This window comes from Nicotiana tabacum, chromosome 7 (genome assembly GCF_000715075.1).
Source record: "Nicotiana tabacum cultivar K326 chromosome 7, ASM71507v2, whole genome shotgun sequence".
Taxonomy (NCBI): Eukaryota; Viridiplantae; Streptophyta; class Magnoliopsida; order Solanales; family Solanaceae; genus Nicotiana; species Nicotiana tabacum.
The window spans coordinates 61,128,090-61,147,753 of record NC_134086.1 but is presented as its reverse complement, the minus strand read 5'-3'; the positions used below and the strand labels follow the sequence as shown (position 1 = coordinate 61,147,753).

General features: G+C 40.7%; 1 pseudogene; it reads left to right on the top strand.

Annotated features, from left to right (window-relative positions):
* The first annotated feature begins 1,108 nt into the window (after positions 1–1,108).
* On the top strand, positions 1,109–19,059 carry LOC107804734 (2-hydroxyisoflavanone dehydratase-like; annotated as a pseudogene).
* Positions 19,060–19,664: the final 605 nt, after the last annotated feature.

The window sequence follows — 19,664 nt, the reverse complement described above, 5'->3', positions numbered from 1 at the left end:
TTCTTTCGTTATGGAACATTTTTGGGCGAAGTTACGACATTAAATAAAACAAACAAGATTAATGACTCATAAGGGAGAATTCGAAAATATAGAAGACTTAGCGTTAGGGTAAAGTCAAAAATTATAAATTAATAATAAGCAATGTGTATGCGGTCAAAATCGAGGAGCACGATTTTAAAGTCTTAAATCAGGCTATAGGCTCGAGTCTGGGAGACTCGAAGTGGATGTCGCATCTGGCTAAGGGACACCTACCTCGAGGAAGATGATCGAAGGCCTGTCACGGCTTGCATCGAGGGAAGCATAATCTCGAAGTCAATAAAGAAAGAGCGGGAATTTCTTTAGGACACGTGGACGGGCGTATTAATTATAGGATAAGGGTTGTATGAAATGGTACAGGTTTGTATTAAACCATTATACACCTGTACCAATAGGATTCTTTACCTTTATGAGCAAGGTACTATATTGGGGTTTTCTCCTCCTATATAAAGGGTACCCCAATCATTTTGTAAAGATCAAATCATTCACAGCAATAGAACATTCTTATTCTTTTCTTGTTTAACGTGCTCAATAATTTCTCTTCAGCTTCATTGCCTTTACTTTATTGTTCATACTTTTTTGGTTTTATATAACCTCAAGGTCCCTGGATAGACGAGCTCGAGGCCCCTACTGCATCGACAATATTTATTTGGTTCATTATCTCCTCTTATTTAAGCTCAATATTACTTGTTTAATCACTAGTATTAAAAAATATATCACATATCTTGAAAACCACAAATTTTCTTCGATTTTTACTCACGTTTTTTGAGGTAAACAGTTTGGCGCCCATCGTGGGGCTAAAGATAATAGTGATTATTTTAGTGCTAGTTTTCTGATAACACATATTATTCTTCACACTTTTTCTTGTCAAAGATTTTTTTATTTCAGGCCAAAATTTGTCTAGCACACAAAATGCACTTGCTCATGATAGTGAGGGACTTGGAGAAAACATCGACATAGGGCTCGGTGTACCACCTATAAACCCTGAGGGAGTGCCAAATGTCGAGCCAGTTGATAATAGCTCCCACAACGCTCTAAACACGGAAGCAGGCACAAACCCTATAAGGAATAGATGGGGGAAGCCCAGGCCGGAGGCCAGGAAACACGGGGACTGGAAGAAGGAGGAGTCAACCTCCAGGTGATATTCAAGATGCTACAAGCTCAGCAAGTCGCCATCGCTCAGCTCCAAAGTCAAAATAGAACTCCTAACACCGCCGAACCAGTAAACACACAGCACGAGCCGGTGCTTGAAAGGCCTGGTGAAAACGGCTCGGGGACTAACCCCACAATCATGAAAATGCTCGAGGAACTGACTAAAAGGATCGAGTTAGGAGAAAAGAGGATAGAAGACAACAATAAAAAGGTAGAAACTTACAACTCCTGGATGGACCAAATACCAGGAGCACCTCCAGTTTTGAAGGGTCTAGATGCCAAAAAATTCATACAAAAATCTTTCCCCTCGAGTGCGGCTCCGATGCCCATTCCCAAGAAGTTTTGCATGCCCGATATACCGAAGTACAATGGAACGACTGACCCTAATGAACATATTACCTCTTACACTCGTGGAATTAAAGAAAATGACTTGAATGATGACGAAATCGGGTCGGTATTATTTAAAATGTTTGGGGAAACACTATCAAAAGGAGCTATGATCTGTTTTCATAACTTAGCTCCTAACTCCATTGATTCGTTTTCTATGTTGGCGGATGCCTTCGTGAAACCACACGCTGGGGCCATAAATGTGGCCACAAGAAAATCAGACTTGGGATTACTTGCCCGAGGACACCCTCACATTCAACGAGGAAGACATTGAGGATTTATCTCAACCTCATAACGATGCACTGGTAATTTCTATCCTTTTAAATAAAGTTCAAGTTAAACGTGTTCTCGTGGATCCAGGTAGTTCTGGGAATATAATCAGGTCCAGGGTCGTGGAGCAGCTCGAGTTGCTCGATCAAATCATACCGACATCTCGGGTCTTGAATGGCTTTAACATGGCAAGTGAAACGGCGAAGGGAGAAATCATCCTCCCAGTCAATGTGGCTGGAACCATACAAGACACCAAATTTCATGTCATCAAAGGTGACATGAGATATAATGCTTTGCTCGGAAGGCCATGGATCCATAGCATGAGAGCGGTACCATCGACCCTCTACCAAATGATAAAGTTCCCAACGAAGGATGGTGTGAAAATAGTGTAGGGAGAGCAACATTCAGCTAAGGAGATGTTTGTAGTGCATGACTTAGACCCGGTGTCAACTCCATCCACATCAAAAAAGTCGAATGATAAATAGGTGACCAAATAGCAATCGCAGCTCGTGCCCTCGGTTGAGCCCGAGGGAAAAATGTTCGATGAACAAGTGGCCAAGAACGAAGAAGAAGATTTCCTCACCCCTCGAACTTTCATCTCCCCCGAAGAATCAGACGCAACGAAATCCACGATTGAAGAGCTCCAACAAGTCATATTGATCAAGCATCTTCCGGAACAAAAGGTATACTTGGGGACGGGGTTAACTCCCGAACTCAGGAAAAAACTCATTCAATTTCTGATCGATAATATTAATTGCTTCGCTTGGTCCCATTTAGACATGACAGGAATCCCACCAGAGATAACTATCCATCGACTAAGTGTCAATCCCAGGTTTAAGCCGGTAAAGCAAAAGAGGAGATTTCAGTTCGAGGTAAAGCATGCATTCATCAAAGAAAAGGTATCCAAACTTCTCACAATAGGATCCATTAGGAAAGTAAAATATCCTGAATGGCTTGCTAACGTAGTGGTAGTACCTAAAAAGGAGAATAAACTTAGAATGTGTGTAGACTACAAGGATTTGAACAAAGCATGTCCTAAATATTCTTTCCCACTGCCCAACATCGCTCGATTGATCGATGCTACGGCTAGCCACGAGATCCTTACTTTTCTCGACGCCTACTCCGGGTACAATCAGATTCAAATGAACCCAGAGGACCAAGAAAAGACTTCGTTCATCACGAAGTGCGGTACATATTGCTATAATGTAAAGCCCTTTAGGCTAAAGAACGCAGGATCCACATATCAACTCCTAGTCAATAAGATGTTCGAATATCAAATAGGCAGGTCCATGGAAGTTTCTATTGATGACATGCTAGTTAAGTCCCTACACACAGAGGACCATTTGACCCATTTGCAGGTAATGTTCGACATCCTAAGAAATTACAACATGAAGATCAACCCCGAAAAATGCGCTTTTAGAGTCGGCTCAGGCAAGTTTTGGGGTTTCATGGTGTCAAATAGAGGTATCGAGATCAACCCCGATTAAATCAAGGTCATCGAGGAAATCACCGTAGTGAACAATGTGTAAGCTGTACAACGGCTAACCAGATGGATAGCTGCCCTAGGCCGATTTATCTCGATGTGATCAGATCGAAACCATCATTTCTTCTCTCTACTCATGAAGAATAACACCTTCACATGGACTCCGGAGTGCCAACAAGCCTTGGAAGAGTTAAAATGATAACTCTCGAGCCCACCCCTACTCCATACTCTGAAGGCGGATGAAACATTCTACTTGTACTTGGCCATGTCTGAGGTAGCGGTAAGTGGCATGTTGGTTCGAGAAGAGCAGGGTACATAATTTCTTGTCTATTATGTGAGTCTGACCCTTGGAGATGTTGAAACCAGGTACGTACATTTAGAAAAGTTAGCTCTTGCATTAGTAAGCGCATCTAGAAAATTAAAATCATATTTTCAAAGCCATCCTATATATGTGCTAACTACATACCCACTTCGAAATATTTTGCATAATCCTGAATTATCGGGCAGATTGGCCAAATGGGTCATCGAACTTGGAGGGTATGATACTGAATATCAACCTCGAATGACTATCAAGTCTCAAATTTTGGCAGACTTTGTGGCCGATTTTGTGCCTACCCTCGTACCCGAAGTAGAAAAGGAAATTTTGCTAAAAAACGGGTACGTCATTGGGCCATAGACCCTCTTCACAGACGGTGCCTCGAATGTGAAAGGGTTCGGGCTCTGCATTGTTTTAAAACCACCTACGGGCGGTGCCATCAGGTAATCTATTAAAATTCATATATTGACTAACAATGAAGCCGAGTATGAGGCCATGATTGTAGGTCTTGAACTAGCCAAGTGCTTCGGGGCAGAGGTCATTGAGGCAAAGTGTGACTCTCTTTTGGTAGTAAATCAAGTAAATAGGAGCTTCGAGGTTCGAGACGACCGAATGCAGAGGTACTTGGACAAACTCCAAGTGACATTGCACCACTTCAAAGAGTGGACGCTGGATCATGTACCCCAAGAATAGAATTGGGAGGCTGATGCAATTGAAAACTTTGGATCATCAGTTGAAGAAGACGATATCGTACCGGGGACTGTCGTCCAACTATCGAAGTCGGTGGTCGAAGAAGACCTACAGAGATTAACTCGACAAGCTTAGTACATCGATTGTTTAAAGCATGGGAAGCTCCCCACGGACCCAAAGGAGACAAGAACACTCCGAGCCAAAGCGTCTCGATTTTTGCTCGATGAAAGTGGAATGTTATACAGAAGAACCTTCGATAGACCACTGAAAGTATGCTTGGGACCCGAGGATACAGGCTATGTGCGACGGGAAATCCACGAGGGCTCTTGTGGGAACCATTATGGTGCGCAGACTCTTTGGTTCTTAAGGTGATCAGAGCAGGATATTATTGTGACGACATGGAAAAGGATACCAAGGAGTTCGTTCGTAAGTGTGATAAATGCCAGAGAATTGCACCAAGAATTCATTAACCTAGTGAACAACTCCACTCGGTCCTATCCCCGTGGCCATTCACGAAATAAGGGATGGACATCGTTGATCCCCTACCAACGGCGCTAAGTAAAGCTAGATTCATTTTGTTTATGACTGACTACTTCTCAAAATGGGTTGAAGCGCATGCCTTCAAGAAGGTAAAGTGAAAACGAAGTCATCGATTTCATATAGGACCACATCATATGCCGGTTCGGGATACCTGCTGAAATAACATGTGACAACGAAAAATAGTTCATCGGCAGCAAAGTGACAAAATTCCTCGGGGACGATAAAATCAAAAGGATCCTATTAGCACCTTACCATTCGAGTGTAAATGGGCAGGTCGAGTCCACCAGCAAAACCATTATTCAAAACTAGAATAAAAGGCTAGACGATGCAAATGGGAAATGGAGAGAAATGTTGCCCGAGGTATTATGGGCATATCGGACAATATCAAAGTCAAGCACGGGGGAGACCTCGTTTTCCTTGGTATATGTGTCCGAAGCTTTAATCCTAGTCAAAGTCGGGGAGCCTAGCTGTCATGCCCCAACCTTAGGAGGCGCGGTCGGTGCTCAATCGAGTGAACATAACTGATCAAGCTTTTTTACAAGTTCTACCCAGCTTAATACGATTAAGAAACCATGCTTTCGTTTGTTTAGACAATAGCAAAATCATACATTCAACATTATTGATTCATTTTATATCACAACCTTAAACCGTAGTTAAGTTCCTAAGATCCCATATAGTTACAATTTTGAGAAACAAGATTTTAAGATTTCAACCTAGTTCATAGACCTGTCCAACACCCGCAAATAACCCACACAAACGTCTACGGAGCCTCTATGAATACAAAAGACAAGTTATAACAATGCTGTCAACAAGGCCCCGGCTATACCTCTAAAGTGGAAGTCTACAACAAAAAATATACAACATAACCCCTTGAAGGAGGAAGGGGATCACCAAGACTTTGAGAGGAGGACACTCTGCTACGCGCGATCAGCACTGTCTGCTACGGAGCCACCTACATTCATTTAAAAATGTAGCGCCCCGGGAAAAAGGGATGTTAGTACCATGGAATAGTATTAGTATGTATAACTAAACACCATCTAATTAGAAAGAACTTTCATACAAGAATAAGGAAATCACAATTATAACTCAAACACTCTAAATGATCACAACATTATCAAATAAAAGAATCATACAATTTTCACATCATTTTCCCATAGCTTTTAATTTTTTTGGGGTATTTCATACTATTCATCATTGTCCACAATAGAACCGCTATCTTGAGCAGAGTTCGATCTTGACCCGATCGGCTAGGTTGCCTCATTTGAGACATACACTTCAATCACAAATATAATACCACCATGTGTGCGGTATGGCATCCGATCTCGGCCCGATCGGCTAGGCCGCCTTACCAAGGCATTTCCCTTTTCCATCAATCATCTCATTTCAATCATTGTTTCACATATATCATTTCATAGGCACTTGGGGCCACAGCTATCACGTCATATATTTGGTACTAGGCCACATCTCACATCATTCCCAATTTCAATGTTAGATTTGTAATTTAGGATAATATGTGCACACAAGGGAAAATAAAATTGTAAGCATCGATGAGACTTCACTTTCACATAGATGGCACAACATATGCATTTCAATATTATTTTAAGGTCCAGTTATTTCGATACATAATTCATATTCATTGCACCTTTTCAAGTTATCAAGAATAGCACTTCGACCATATTGAGACACATCTTTCACGCCTATAAGGTTGCAACTCCAATTCATGCGAAACAATAATCAATATAACAATCCAAACTTAATCTTACCATATTTACACAAACACCAACGGAGCTCAATTTCTAAAAAAACAGGGTTTTAGCTATACATACCTCGATTGAGCTTTCCCTTAATCCTATAATGTTCTAGAATGCTCGCACTTCAATATATTTATGCAATGTAGCACAGTTGAACCCATAATCAGGAGAAGATCATAGTTTAAGCTCACGTGTGCATTTTATCAAGCATTGTGTGTTCATCAAGGTCTTATGATCCTTTTATGCAAGATTACACTAGCCTTTCCCCATGCTCCTCTATTTATAATTTCCCCATATCTTCTAAGAACACAGGCATGCAATGTAATCACCCTTATCCCCATGAATTATCTCACTAATGGCCCCTTATAGCTATGTTTAAAATTAAGAGCTTAGGTGATGAAGTCTTACCTCCTGGGATGAAGATTTAGGTGCCTCACTTGATTATCTTCAATGTTTTAATATAGATTTGTGAAGCAATTTTGATGAAAGGCACTTCCCTTCTCTTAGACCCTCTTTCTTACTCTAAAAGCACCCAGAAAGTAGGCTCAAAATGAGCTATTGCACAGGATATAACGACAGGGGGTCGGGTTTAAAATTTAGAAATCTGGAGCCCCGACTCAGATCTGCGGTCGCCTATGCGATCGCAAAGTTGACATGCGGCCCGCAAAATGGACCGCAAAAATGCTCCAAAAAACCTAAACAAATTCCCTGGGTATGCGACAAGAATGCGGTCCGCATACCTATTCTTCGATCGCACAATGCACCGCAAAGCTGCCCTTCGCAAAAATTTCAAGGGGATTATGCGATGACTATGCGGCCCGCATATCGGCTATGCGATCACATAATTTGCCACATAGTTGACTTCAAAATTAACCATCACACTGCCTGACTCTGCGGTGACTATGTGGTCTACACAACAATTATGCAACCGCATAGTTGACCGCAGAATCGCACTTTTCTGGAAAACACTATTCTTTAACTATTTAATGCACAGATCAATCCAAAGGGTCCGAACCACGTCGAGCTTGAGAATAACTATATGAATTTCCAGCACATGAACCTAACTTGGCACTACGGGATTCGGGTTTTGGAGTAGAAATTTTACGAGGCCTTACATCCTCCCCCACTTAAGATCATTCGTCCTCGAATGAGGATCAAGGTTCACTCATCAGCAATCTTTATGCAACCTCATCTTTTTACAACATGAAATATATCAACAGCCCTAAATTTGGCTAACTCCCTAAATTTCCAAAAATTTCACCAGAGTTTCCTTTGTATTTAGGCCTATCCACCTGTCAAAGAGCTCCACGAGCATATCCTAGCAGTATATACATGTTACAAAGACATAACATAACTTGTACAACACCATCCATGGCCGCATAGGTAATTTATATAACCAAAATGGAACAATTTTACATAGATCGAATAAAAAAGGTAGGAGTTCATGGGGACCAAATGCACAAAAAGCTATTACATGGCTATACAAACAAATGCGGGTACTTCTTTCACATTTCTTCCTCGACTTCCTAAGTGGCTTCCTCAACTTACTAGTTTTGCCATAACACTTTCACGGAGGTAATTTCCTTATTTCTTAATTTTCGGACTTGCATGTCAAGAATGGCAATCAGGACTTCTTCATAAGACAGTTCTTCATTAATGTCAATAGTTTCAACTGGCACAATAGTGGACGGATCTCCCACCACCTTCTTCAACATAGACACATGGAAGACTGGGTGTACCAATTACATCTCGGGTGGCAGTTCGAGATTGTATGACCCGACATACCTCGCTTTCAATTTTCCTTTCTTTCCAAAGCACGTGATACTCTTCATAGGAGAAACCTTCACAAATACCCAATCATCTTCATTGAACTCTAAATCTCTGCGACGAATGTCTGAGTAAGACTTTTGGCGACTTTAAGCAGTTTTCAACCTCTCTTTGATAATCTTGACTTTCTCCATAGCCTGATGCACGAGGTCTGACCTTATCAATTCAGCTTCTCCTACCTCGAACCAGCCAATGAGAGATCTATATGTCCTACCATATAATGCCTCAAATGGTTCCATCTGGATACTAGCATGGAAGCTGTTATTATAAGCAAATTCTATGAGTGGTAAGTGATCATACCAGCTACCCTTGAAATCAAGAGTACAAGCACACAACATGTCCTCAAGTGTCTGAATAGTCCGCTCTGCTTGCCCGTCGGTTTGAGGATGAAAAGTTGTGCTAAGATTTACCTTCGTACCCAAACCTTGGTGAAATTTCTTCCAAAAGTTGGCTGTGAATTGAGCCCCTCGATCAGAAATGATTGAGACTGGAGTGCCATGCAATCTGACTATTCCTTTGATATACAACTGAGCATACTGTTCCGCTATGTCGGTAGATTTAACTGGCAAGAAGTGCGCTGATTTCGTGAGTCTATCCACGATTAACCAAATTGAGTCAAACTTCCGTAGAGTGCTTGGTATCCCTACCATAAAATCCATGTTAATCATCTCTCATTTCCATATTGGAATTTCTATGCTTTGGGCCAATCCACTGGGACTTTGATATTCAGCATTCACTTGCTGACAGTTCGGATATTTTTCCACAAAATTCGCCACATCCTTTTTCATGTTGTTCCACCAATAAATTTCCTTGAGATCATGATACATTTTCGTAGAACCTGGGTGCACAGAATACCTAGAAGTGTGAGCTTCTTCCATGATCCTTTCGCGAAGGTCGTCAATATCCGGAACACATATCCAGCCTTGGTACCGTAGGGTACCATCATCCATGCCAAAGGAAAAAGCTGTGGTATTGTGCTTATGAATCCCCTCCTTCAGTTGTGCTAACAATGGATCGTTGAATTGCTTCTCTTTCACTTCCGCCACAAGCGATGATTCAGCCCTATTTTGCACAATCACTCTTCCTTCATTAGAGTCCGCAAGCGAACTCCCAAACTAGACAACTGGTGAACTTCCCTGGCCAACGGCCTCTGGTATACTTCCAAATGAGCCAAACTTCCCATTGATTTTCGACTAAGAGCATCCGCCACAACCTTAGTCTTTCCTGGGTGATAGAGAATATCAATGTCATAGTCCTTGAGTAACTCTAGCCACCTTCTCTGTCTCAAATTCAACTCCTTATGCTTGAAAATATATTGAAGGCGCTTGTGATCCGTAAATGCATCCACATGGACCCCATACAAATAATGTCGCCAAATCTTTAGCGCAAACACCACTGCCGCAAGCTCTAAGTCATGGGTTGGATAGTTCTTTTCATGATTCTTGAGTTGCCTAGAAGCATAAGCTATAACCTTGTTGCATTGCATTAACACACACCCAAGCCCGATTCTTGAAGCATCGCAATACACCACAAATCCCACTGTACCCTCTGGCAGGGTTAACACCGGTGCTGTAGTCAATCTTGATTTCAATTCTTGGAAACTCCTTTCACAAGCCTCAGACCATTAGAATTTAACTGCTTTCTGCATCAATTTTGTCAATGGAAAGGCAAGAGTAAAAAACCCCTCTACAAATCTCTTGTAGTACCCGGCCAAACCCAAGAAACTGCGAATCTCTGTTGGAGTGGTAGGTCTAGGCCAATTCTTCTCTGCCGTAATCTTTTGTGGATCTAGCATAATTCCTTCCCTGGAGACGACATGACCCAAGAACGCGACAAATTCAAGCCAAAATTCACATTTCGAAAATTTTGCATACAATTGATGTTGCTGAAGAGTCTGTAGAATTGCTCTAAGATGGTCAGCATGGTCCTCTCGACTTCGGGAATACACAAGAATATCGTCAATGAACACTATCACGAAGGAGTCTAGAAAAGGCTTGAAGACTCGATTCATAAGATCCATGAAAGCTGACGGGGCATTTGTTAGCCCCAAAGACATCACCAGAAATTCAAAGTGCCCATACAGAGTCCTGAAAGTTGTTTTTGGAATATCCTGCTCTCTTATCTTCAGTTGATGATACCCGGACCGCAAGTCAATTTTTGAGAAACACGTAGCACCTTGAAATTGATCAAACAAGTCATCTATCCTTGGTAGAGGGTATTTATTTTTTATTGTGACTTTATTGAGTTGCCGCTAGTCAATACACATCCGTAGTGACCTATTTTTCTTCCTTACAAACAAGACCGGTGCACCCCACAGTGACACACTCGGCCAGATGAAACCCTTCTCTAGCAAATCCTTCAATTTTCCCTTTAGCTCTTTCAACTCTTTCAATCAATCTCCCTGTCTGGTGGAATCCCAGCGAGTTCATCTGGAAAGACATCCAGAAATCCATTCACAACTGGCACAGACACAAGGCTAGGCACCTCGGCATTGGTGTCCATAATCCGAACTAAATGATAGATACACCCTTTTTTGATCATCTTCACGGCCTTAAGGTAAGAAATAAGCCGACCTTTAGGCACTACATTATCTCCCTTCCATTCAGGAAATTCAAGCCTCATAGTTCTAGTACGACAATCAAGTTTGGCAAAGCATGAATAAAGCCAATCCATTCCCATTATTACATCAAACTCGACCATCCCTAATTCAATAAGATCAGCAGTGGTATCCCTACCCCGTATCGTAACAACACAACCTTTATAAACTCGAGCAGCCGTAATTGACTCACCAACCGGAGTAGACACCGAAAATGGCTCATGAAGCTGATCCGATTCTATCCCAAATTCCATAGCAACAAAAGGTGTAACATAGGACAAGGTGGAACCGGGGTCAATAAGTGCATACACATCATGAGATTGGATAGTCAAAATGCCTGTAACAACATCTGGAGAAGCCTCTATGGTATAACGACCACTTATAGCATAGAACCGGTTGGGTCCTCCTGAACTCTACACACCACCCCTGGTTATACCATGCCCTGTGGGTGCTGGGGCACCTCGAGGTAGAGAAGGGGCTGAAGATGTAGCAACTGCTGGACTGGATGACAGAATTGTGCCCCTATCCGCTCCCTGGCGGGATACACGACAATGCCTCTGAACATGACCCCTAATCCCACATCCATAGCATATAGGCAATTCCAAATAGCAAGTCCCTGAGTGTATCTTCCCACACCTGGGGCACAGGACCTCTGCTGCTGCTGGGATCTCTCTCCTAACCGACCCCGCTGGTGGGATTCCCTATTGCCCTGACCGGGCCTGAAATGACTCCACTATTGCTGTCTGGGCCCTGATGATGGTGCATTAGCTGAAGACTGTGCAACAGACTGGGACATCTCTGATGATCCTCCCCAAAAGGCTGATCTTCCCCCACCTAATGACTCTCCCATGTTGCCCGTAGATCGGGCCTTACTGTTACCCTCACTCTCCATTCTGTTCTTTAGTTTATGATTCTTTGTAGCCTGAGCAAATGCTACCATCTTCCCATAATTCATGTCGGAATTCAATGCAGCCGTAGAAGCCTTATTAATAGTCAAAGGATTAAGGCCTGAACAAACAAGCGCACCCTGGCCTCCATTGTGGGTAACATATGAATGGGATACTTGGACAGGCGAGCAAACTCCATGTGGTACTCCCACAAACTTCTGTTACCTTGCTTCAAATTTTCAAACTATACTGCACGGGTTGCCCTTGTCTCAACAGGCAGGAAATCATTTGTAAAGGCATCGAAAAACTCGTTCCACCTTGCCGGAGGGCTCCCCTCCTCACGGGAATCTTCCAACAACTCAAACCACGAATAGGCCACCCCTTTCAAACGATAGGCAGCCAACTCTACTCCCTCTGTCTCAGTTTCACACATAATCTTGAGGGTCTTGTGCATCTCATCAATAAAATCCTGAGGGTCTTCTTCTGGATTGGCACCCAAAAACACTAGAGGGTTTAACTGAATAAATCTATTCACCCTGGAACTGGTGGAATCCCCTTGTTGTCTGGATGAACTGGGTGCAACATTAGACCTCTGGGCCTGAGAGGCCACTAGCTGGGTCAATATCTAAATAGCTCCCCTAAGATCCCCATCAGAAAAACCAGAACTGGAAGCTAGGGCTGGAGGTGGTACATGAGTATCAATGGTAGGGATAGTAGTACCATCCGCAGGTGTAGGAACTGGGGTAGTCTGCTCTGGAATAGAAGAACCAGGCAAGGTGATAGCAGGGCGACTAACCTCACTCGCGGTATCAAGCAGTGATTCATCAGCCAGTCCTAAGGTGGCATTGGCTCCTTGGCCGATTCTCGCTTTCTTCTTAGGTGCCATTTACTGAAAGATAGAACAATGTACTAGTTAGAGGGGGAGTAGTTTCGTAACAAATCTTGTCGCACGATCCAGAATGTCAAAGAAGGGTTTTATTCCTAAATGCCCAAGTAGCCTCCAACCTATAGATGTGGTCGACTACACACCGATAAGGACTCTACTAGACACGACTCTAAGGCATCCTAGGACACTTTAAAACCTTAGGATCTGATACCAAGTTTGTTACACTCCAACCTCGGGAGGCGCGACCGGCGCTCAATCGAGTAAACCCAACTGAGCAGGCGTCTTTAACAAGTTCTACCCAACTCAATACGATTAAGAAACCATGCTTTCATTTGTTTAGACAATAGCAAAATCTTACATTCAACATTATTGATTCGTATTATATCACAACCTTAAACCGTAGTTAAGTTTCCAAGATCCCATACAGTTACAATTTAGAGAAACAAGAGTTTAAGATTTCAACCTAGTTCATAGACCCGTCCAACACCCATACATAATCCACACAAACGTCTACAGAGCCTCTATGGATACAAAAGACAAATTATAACAACGTCGGCAACAAGGCCCCGACTATACCTCAAAAGTGGAAGTCTACAACAAAAGATATACAACATAACCCCGTGAAAGAGGAAGAGGCTCACCAAGACTTTGAGAGAAGGACACTCTACTACGCACGATCGGCACTGTCTGCTACGGAGCTACCTACATTCATTTAAAAATGTAGCACCCCCGGCAAAAGGGACGTTAGTACCATGGAATAGTACTAATATGCATAACTAAACACCATCTAATTAGAAAGAACTTTCATACAAGAATAAGGAAATCACAATTATAACTCAAACACTCTAAATGATCACAACATTATCAAATAAAAGAATCATACAATTTTCATATCATTTTCCCATAGCTTTTATTTTTTTTGGGCATTTCATACTATTCATCATTGTCCACAATGACAATCATTTGATTATACTATTCATCATTTCATACTATTATCTTGAGCAGAGTCCAATCTCGACCCGATCGGCTAGGTTGCCTCATTTGAGACATACACTTCAATCACAAATACAATACCACCATGTGTGCGGCATGGCGTCCGATCGCCTAGGTCGCCTTACCAAGGCGTTTCCCTTTTCCCTTTTCCCTTATCAAATAAAAGAATCATACAATTTTCATATCATTTTCCCATAGCTTTTATTTTTTATTGGGCATTTCATACTATTCATCATTGTCCACAATGACAATCATTTCATACTATTCATCATTTCATACTATTCATCATTTGAGCAGAGTCCAATCTCGACCCGATCGGCTAGGTTGCCTCATTTGAGACATACACTTCAATCACAAATACAATACCACCATGTGTGCGGCATGGCGTCCGATCGCCTAGGTCGCCTTACCAAGGCGTTTCCCTTTTCCATCAATCATCTCATTTCAATCTTTGTTTCACATATATCATTTCAGAGGCACTTGGGGCCACAACTATCACGTCATATATTTGGCACTAGGCCACATCTCACATTATTCCCAATTTCAATGTTAGATTTGTAATTTAGGATAATATGTGCACACAAGAGCAAATAAAATTATAAGCATATATGAGACTTCACTTTGACATAGATGGCACAACATATGAAGCTTCAATCTTAATTTAAGGTCTAGGTATTTCAATACATAATTCATATTCATTGCACCTTTTCAAGTTATCAAGAATAGCACTTCGACCATATTGAGACACATCTTTCACGCCTATAAGGTTGCAACTCCAATTCATGCGAAACAATAATCAATATAACAATCCAAACTTAATCTTACCACATTTACACAAACACCAACGGAGCTCAATTTCTAAAAAAACAGGGTTTTAGCTATACATACCTCGATTGAGCTTTCCCTTAATCCTATAATGTTTTAGAATGCTCGCACTTCAATATATTTATGCAATGTAGCACAGTTGAACCCATAATCAGGAGAAGATCATAGTTTAAGCTCACGTGTGCATTTTATCAAGCATTGTGTGTTCATCAAGGCCTTATGATCCTTTTATGCAAGATTACACTAGCCTTTCCCCATGCTCCTCTATTTATAATTTCCCCATATCTTCTAAGAACACAGGCATGCAATGTAATCACCCTTATCCCCATGAATTATCTCACTAATGGCCCCTTATAGCTATGTTTAAAATTAAGAGCTTAGGTGATGAAGTCTTACCTCCTGGGATGAAGATTTAGGTGCCTCACTTGATTATCTTCAATGTTTTAATAGAGATTTGTGAAGCAATTTTGATGAAAGGCACTTCCCTTCTCTTAGACCCTCTTTCTTACTCTAAAAGCACCCAGAAAGTAGGTTCAAAATGAGCTATTACATAGGATATAACGACAGGGGGTTGGGTTTAAAATTTAGAAATCTGGAGCCCCGACTCAGATCTGCAGTCGCATATGCGATCGCAAAGTTGACATGAGGCCCGCAGAATGGACCACAAAAATGCTCCCAAAAACCTGAACAAACTGACTGGGTATGCGACAAGAATGTTGTCCGCATACCTATTCTGCGGTCGCACAATGCACCGCAAAACTGCCATTCACAAAAAATTCAAAGAGATTATGCGATGACTATGCGGCCCGCATATCAACTATGCGATCGCATAATTGGCTGCATAGTTGACTTCAAAATTAACCATCACACTGCCTGACTCTGCGGTGACTATGCGGTCCGCATAGCTATTATGCGACCGCAGAACCGCTCTTTTCTGGAAAATAATATTCTTTAACTATTTAATGCACAACGGGATTCGGGTTTTTGAGTAGAAATTTTACGGGGCCTTACACTAGCGCAAGGCTTTAGTATGCCGCCGAAGGCTCAAATTACGAAGTGATGAACACTTCTCTCGAGCTACTAGATGAAAAATGTGAGGCCGAATTAATTTGAATAGCCATGCAAAAACAAAGAATCGAAAGGTATTACAACAGAAAGACAAACCTTCGACATTCAAAGTCGGGGACTTAGTTTGAGGAAAGACACCCTTAACACTCGGGACCTAAACGAAGGGAAGCTAGGTCCCAATTAGGAAGCATCGTACCATGTCCTCGAAGTCATAGGGAAAGGATCCTACAAACTTAGCACAATGGAAGGCGAGCTACTACCAAATAATTGGAATATATCAACGCTTAAATGATATTACTGCTGAGAAAAAAGGTGATTGAAGAAAGAGATGAGGATTGGAAGAGATTGAAGAAAGTAAAGTCATTTACTAAAGGAAGACGTCCCCATATTTATAGAGGGGCAGCGACGGTTCAAAGGCATTAATGACCGACAACATTGGCGTGCATTTAATATTTTTAGGGAAATGGGCCGATGGGACGTTTCGGTCACTTCGAACGTTGGCTTCACAAGGATGATGTCATCGCGAGAAGCTCGGAAAAATCGAGGTTCAAATCGTTTGATATCATTTCATTCTAAGAAACGTTGGGACTATCTGTATGCGGTCAAAATCGAGGAGCACAATTTTAAAGTCTTAAATCAGGCTATAGGCTCGAGTCCGGAAGACTCGAAGAGGGTGTCGCATCCGGCTAGGGGACACCTACTTCGAGGAAGCTAATCGAAGGCCTGCCACGACCTGCATCGAGGGTAGCATCATCTCAAAGTCAATAAAGAAAGAGCGGGAATTTCTTTTGGACACGTGGACCGACGTATTAATTATAGGATAAGGGTTGTACGAAATGGTACAGGTCCGTACTAGGCCGTTATACACCTGTACTAATAGGATTCTTTACCTTTATGAGCAAGGTACTATATTGGGGGGTTTTCTCCTCTTATATAAAAGGGGACCCAATCATTTTGTAAAGATCAGATTTACATCCACAACAATAGAACATTCTTATTCTTTTCTTGTTTAACGTGCTCAACAATTACTCTTCAGCTTTATTGCTTTTACTTTATTGTTCATACTTTTTTGGTCTTAGCTGACCACGAGGTCCCTGGATAGACGAGCTCGAGGCCCCTACTGCATCGACAACATTGATTTAGTTCATTATCTCTTCTTATTTAAGCTCAATATTACTTGTTTAATCATTAGTATTAAAATATATCACATATCTTTAAAACCACAATTTATCTTTGATTATTACTCACGCTTTTCGAGGTAAACACAATGACCCAAATGGGCGATGTTGACGTTAAATAATATCAAAATCAGAGCGTTGGGGTAACGTCTAATTATTTCACTCTATTTGACTGAATGTGAAATTGATGAGCTTTTCTTATTTGCGTTCAAAATGTCGAATATAGAAATCGAGGTATAGCTTACATGAAAGAATATCGAACTCTTAGGACTATATTTTCTACCTTTAGTTCCACTCAACCAACCTATCATACTAGTCCATTACCAAACATTGCAATTAACTTTTGGTTTAATATTCTTACAGTAACGATATATGGAATGTTTCATTGTTAGACTTACTTAAAACCGATGTTGCCACAGATTTTTCAAGCAGATACTTCCATTCACCGAATAAACCAAAGAGAAAAACAAAAACAAATACTAATTAAAAAAATGAGTAGGGAACGGCTTTTTCTGCTTTTGTTTTCTTTATCAAAAGAGAAAATAGGAGTAACTTAAAAAAAATTAATTTTGCACCCATTAATATCACCTTAATTATACTATGAGTTTAAATCTTTTTACATTATTACCGTATCTTTAATAATTCAGGTACATGTCTATTGCTGCCAATACTGAAGGTGAATTAGCATCCAAAAAAGAAGGTAAAATACATTGATTAGGTATTTAAATACTACAACCTTTTTGTAGACTTATATATTTAAATCTTTCATTTTTCTTGTTTCTTCTAAAGATAGAAAATGACCACTATACCCTCTTACCAAACATTGACTTGTGTTGGCGTATGGCTTCTGGAAACTAGCTTGGCAAAGTTCATTGGTTCAACCGCTCCTTTCACAACATATAATAAAGAAAATAAGAGAGAATTTTTTCATATATAAACATGAATCACTATAATTCCAATTTCTATGCCTAAAATCAACTTCTTATTCACCTTGTAATAATTAATACTCATTTTCTACTTCCATATCCGAAAGCCTTCACTCTCTACTTAATTCCATAGCAAAAATGATTTGGCCTTTGATGTTTATCCTTTCTTCCGAATCTATAAAGACGGTCGAGTGGAACGTTTCGATGACATATTCAAAGGCTTTTTCTACGTCCCACCATCGCTTGAAGACCCAGAAACTGGTGTCTCCTCGAAAGATGTCGCAATTTCATCTCATGTTTCAGCTAGACTTTACCTTCAAAAAAACACCAACACTACTAGCCAAAAGCTTCCTATCTTAGTGTATTACCACGGTGGTGGATTTGTTGTCGGGTCTGCCTTCTCCTTTGTTCACCATCGTTACCTCAACATCTTGGTTTCTAAATCAAACGCATTTGCGATTTCAGTACAATATAGATGAGAATGACGTGCTAACAATCTATGAAGATTGTTGAGCTGCAATTCAATGGGTCGCATCACACGCTAGTCATGAAAATCATATTATTTTTAACAAAGAACCATGGTTAACAAACCACGGTGACTTTAGTAGACTGTCCATAGCTGGGGACAGTGCTGGTGGTAACATAGTTTATCACATGGCCATGAGAGCTGGAAGAGAAGGTGGTATTAATGAAAATGTGGTCATCTCTGGTTCAATTCTTGCTTTTCCATACTTGTTGGTCCCACTTGAAAACATTGAACATGGTATAACCTACAAGATTTGGAAGGCCATCGCCCCTCCATCGGAAGCTGGGATCCACAGCCCAATGATTAATCCTCTAGCTGAGAAGTCTCCTCGTTTGTCAGGGCTAGGATGCTCAAGATTGTTGTTGTGTATTGGGGAGAAAGATGAGTATATTCCAAGAGAAATTATGATTCGATTCGTTGAGGGTATGAAGAAAAGTGGGTGGATAGGAGAATTGGAGTTCATTGAGGTTAAAGACGAAGGTCACTGCTTTCAGATGAAAGATTTTGAAACTGAGAAATCCCAAGATTTGATCAAGCGTATTGCTTCTTTCATCCAGCATAAATGATCAAATTAGTCCTGTAATATTAGAGCCTTATTATAGTTAAAAGTATTTGGCTCTTAATCTAAAGAAAGAACCCTCTCAATGGATATATTTTGAATCATCTATTTCTGAGGAAGAATAGTTCGGGACCTCTAAACTTGGCAAACTTTTGTTTATTTCCACCTTAAATTTCACGTGGTCTTTAATTCCCTTCTGAACTTGGCATTTTTATAGCCTCAACTCCGCCGGGCACTAACAATCCATGAGAATGTGACACACGCATTGTCACATAATTTTTTTTTTGTCCATCTAATAATTTTTTATAATAAAATATATAGTTTAACCTTTCTAAGTCCATCAATAGTTTAAATTATTTTTTCTTGCCAAATCTATAAAAAGAACTTTGAACAATATTATTTTGACTACTACTCCCTCTGTTTCATATTATATGAGATAGTTTGACTCGGCACGGAATTTAAGAAAAAAGAAGAAGACTTTTGAAATTTGTGATCTTAAAAGCTTAAGGGGTAAAAAGTTTGTGGGGCCATGATAATTGTGTGGCTATAAAACCTTCTCATTAAGGGTAAATGGGTAAAATGAAAGAGTTTAAAACTGAATTATTTCCAAATTTAGAAATATGTTATTTGTTTTGGAACAGACTAAAAAGAAAAATACTTCATTTAATATGAAATGGAGGGAGTATATTTTTTTATTTGGCTAAAGATAATAATATTTTAAAAGAAGGAATCAGTTACAACATATACTTGTTGCATCAAAAGAAAAAC